Source organism: Morone saxatilis, unplaced genomic scaffold, assembly GCF_004916995.1.
Source record: "Morone saxatilis isolate NCDOM2014 unplaced genomic scaffold, NCSU_SB_2.0 Contig24, whole genome shotgun sequence".
Classification (NCBI taxonomy): domain Eukaryota; kingdom Metazoa; phylum Chordata; class Actinopteri; family Moronidae; genus Morone; species Morone saxatilis.
The window spans coordinates 9,131,586-9,135,919 of NW_023339807.1; the positions used below are offsets into that span (position 1 = coordinate 9,131,586).

The window sequence follows — 4,334 nt, forward strand, 5'->3', positions numbered from 1 at the left end:
GTAGGATTATTGGTTCATTTTCTTTATATATTTATGTGGTGCTCCTTCCCCCTAGACAGGGGCGTAACAATTACACTAACGAACAACGCATGGAATACTGATCAAAACTTTTGATATTCCAAGTGACTCTAAAAGGAAAATTGCAAATAGTTCCAGTGATCAGCTTTCAAGCTTGTGGCTGTGTGTGTAGAATGGCTGTTGTTTCTGCAGCAATGCAGCACTGAAAGACGGGGAGAGAGTTGAACAGAGCATCTCTGTCTTCTGTTTTAATCAGCAGATTAGATGGTAGTCACTCCTCACTGGTTGTGCTTGTTGCACATGTTGATTAGTCATTAATTGGCAGCTTTCATTATTTGAGGGCAGCAGCGTAAAGTGGGGCTATAAGAGAGGGCCTGATGTCATGCCGGGGGAGGCTGAATAGCACCAGTCTATGAGAGAAAGGCCTTTTGGAAACGTGGACAGTGCCTAATTGGATGAGGATTTCACTGGGCTGCTTGGGAGAACTGGTCTTATGCAATGGCATAGATGAATGGACAGGGTTTGGGAGCAATTGTGCTTGTGCACAAGTTGGGTTTAATAGTGGCCCCAGAGGGCTACTTTAGATGGATCTGCCTTCTCATGACACCATCTTTACGACACCTGTTGGTAGCAGAACTTCTTTCACTGACTAATGCATTGCACACATTTAATCTAATTTTAGTCAAAAACATAAAGCTGTTAATACCATAACTAACCATACAAGTAAAACATTTAACTTGTATAGGAAAAGGGCTGAAGTTCTATGTGACCACATGAACAGGATTTATTTTATGTTCTTACTCTTAGGAATACTAATAAACTTAGCTAGAGGAAAAAAATCATATTAAGAAGGACTTAACATAAGTCCTATTCCTAAGTACCAAAGCACACCACTCTAAACAATCAAGCAGGAAATGCAATTATGTACGACAAAATGCATGCATGCATGGCCAAACGTAGAGCATGAGAGGGAATTAGAACGAGGACAGTGCTATAATTCAAGAACCGAAAAATGCCTGCATTGTTCTGTTTTTAATCGTACGGTACATCTACCAAAGCCAACTAACCATGGGTTTGATTTTGCATTGCAGATTCCAGCTGGTACAGTGAGACACAGATCAACAGAGGGAGACAGACAGAGATAAAGACAGTGAAACTAAAAGAGAGGCTAGCTAGAGAAAGAGACGGTTGAGGGGGGGCAGACAATGGGAACACACAAAGAGACAAAGATAAACGGAGAAACAACAGACATAGAAACGCAAGAAAACATGAGAGCCAGGGACAAAATGGTACATGTATGTGTTGGAGAGGTCATTGCATTTGACACATCACTGTGCGTCCACACCACATTACCTGCACCCACCCGAGCATGTGGTCCCTCAGGTGTTCAGTTACCTACAGAATAAAGGCGACATTCTTGCCTCTCACGCAGGTTTGGGTTTCAGCCACATTTGGACCAACACCAGACAGTGAGAAACCCAATCCACTGTACACTCTGGCGGTTAGACAAGCAAGCATTGCATCATCTTAGGTCACAAGTGGAAAGCGCAAGAATCGGGTTTGTACAGGTCCATATTTACAGTACGGAGAAGGAGGGAGAAGAATAATACCACAACGTTTTTTCCTCTGGCAAGGGTTTAGGTTCTTAGAAATGACTCCTTACAAAACAGAACATGATTACTCAGTGGTTATAGCTGAGATACCAAGTTTATAAAACATTAAATCGGCTGTACTGCCAACAATAAGTGGTCACATTAGTCTTAAGAACTGTTAACTTGTGGTTAAGTACCAATTTAAACAACCCAAATGCAAAAGTTTGTAGCATGTTTTAAGGCCAAGAATGTGGGAACTGAGCCCAAAGTAGAACATTTAACAGAAGAGTAAGTAAATGATGCCTAATTATGCAACTGAGTAAAAACCTTTAGCCAGAAAAACAAACAGCAGTCCCTAACATTACTGGATTACTTTTTGACTTTCACTGACGGCCCAGCAGAGCATTTCGGTACAGAGGGTGAAGTTGCTTTTCTTTTAGGTCCAGGCAGAGCCACTCGACTGACATGAACTGTCCTGTGTTACCCCAGCAGGCTTGGGTTAATGGTGTCATGACATCAGGGAGGGGGTATTAACAGTGCATAAGCCTAGACTAACCAGTGCTGAATGACTTCTGGCTGACGCAAGACCCAATGGAATGCTGCCTAGAGCACGACCACAAGCTCCTATACCACCAATACCAGCTAACAGAATAGCTCTGCCAGTTTTTCCCTTTACGGCAGCTGAAATGATGTGCATACAAGCAAGGACAACCAATGTGCATTTGTACATTAATAAAATTGTTTAAAAGTTTAAAATGAGGCTTAGGTTATGGTTATGCAACAAAGCAAATGCATACATACAAGCAAATGCAGTTAAGATTTTCTCAAAAGACAAAACACACAACTCACACACAATCCTAAGCGAGTTGAGTATAGCTTATTGTAAGTATAATTATGTGCAATATGTGTAGTCAGCAGCCTTCTGGCAGCCTGTAGTCTTGCAGAGTTCATGCCCTGTCATGCCTGTGCTTACTGAGCATGGACTTGAAATAGCAGGACTGGTGCTGAGGGGGTAAAAGAAAACCGCAGCTAGAGCGGTTGCCATGTGCACAGAGATGTGACCACAACATAATTAAATGAAAGAAAGCAGGAAATAATGGGCAGGGTCAAGGAAAAGAGAAATCCTCTTTGGTTATGAATGGGACATTGTCAAAAAAATTGCATGCCTGAAAAGACATATAGCATGTTTTCAGACCGTATGGAGCAGCGGCAACGTGATCAAACTACTTCATATTCAGCTACACTTCCACACCCGAGGTGAACATGCAGAGGAGCATGCATGTGTGCAGGATTTCAGTGCTCCGGTGTAGGTTGCCAAGTTAAGTGGAATATCAGTGGCTGGCAAGATTGTGTGTTTCACTTCAGTGGCTCCAGAACGGTTGCTGTGCTGACTGTGCTTTGCTTGTCTCAAAACTGAAAGGTATGCTTACATTTAAGACATGCTAATAAATTTAAGTACACAGGATTTTAATTCATCTTGCTGTAATTAACCCAGTAAGTGTAGCATGACAAAGTCAGAATGATACATGCCTTCAAAACCATAAACCAGCATGCTTGGTTTTATCCAGTATTTCTTTCTTACCAGAGGTCCCACCTATGGAAGTAAAGCTCAAACCCTGCCTGTAGGTGTAGCTTCTATTTCTAAACAGGAGAGACAGACGTTTTTCCCTTGAAAATATGCACTGACAGTACCTACACAATGTGTATCAGTCCCTGAGTGCCTCCATCCAGTCTAACGCCACATTCCCAGTGAGAGCCCTGATCTGCATTCAGAACACACAGGCCAACGTCGATAGTTCCCAGAATCATAAATTTGGGTGATTATGCAACTTTCTGCAGAGACCACATGCAGCCAATAAAGAAATTGATTTGGAAGAGTGCCCAAATGACAGGGCAGATTAGACTGTCTATGAAGAGTTGCTTTGTCAAGACGTTTCCACATTAAGTTAGATTAGATAATGATCAGGCTCTCTATCACTCACTTACCCTTCCCATTACTGCTAGCATCATTAAACAGAGTTTCTCAAAGCACTGTATAACTGAAACCAAATACTGTATTATTGACTTCAGGATATAAGCCGCAGTAGGCCTTTAAAACAAATGTCACAATGAAACAAAAGAGGAGTATAAAGATCGGAGTAAACAAAAAAGGAGTGGTCCATCTACGGATACATTTACAGTACAGAGTAATAGCTGCATTTAGTCAGTGTTTGAAGATGAAGGAGTTTTTCCACATCAATCAACCCAAACCATGGAGCCCTGTCGCTGAAGACACACTCCCTCTGAGAGCACTCTTACTTTGATTCAATCCTCCAGACCTGCTTAAGAAGTGCACTGATAACACTGTTTTACAGTCCCTGATTTCATTCCTGTTCATCTGTGCTGGCTCTAACACTGACACAACTCAACAATTCCTCACTATACTGAGGACCCCCTGGAACCCACCCAAGGACCCCCTAGGCTACCATGAGTATCCCTGGGAAAACGCCTCTTTCACCCCTCCCCACCCCCAAAGCAAATGCTGCCAAAGGGATAAGGCGATAAGGCGACACTGGCGAAACTCTCACAGAACTGAGTTGAGGGGGGGTCAACGCGGGGAGCTGGAGTCCTACTGGACAGAAAGTAGGCTATGGGCCACTGCAGACTACTGTTACGCAATTGTAAACAAGACAGGCTGTTGGGATCAACATACTGCCCCCCCCCCCGAGAGACTCGAGGGGCACA

General features: G+C 43.0%; 1 protein-coding gene across 1 annotated transcript in view; it reads right to left on the minus strand.

Moving 5' to 3' along the window:
* grb10b (growth factor receptor-bound protein 10b) overlaps positions 1-4,334 on the minus strand; it is a gene marked incomplete in the record, with an annotated part of 57,656 nt that overhangs the window by 52,892 nt on the left and 430 nt on the right.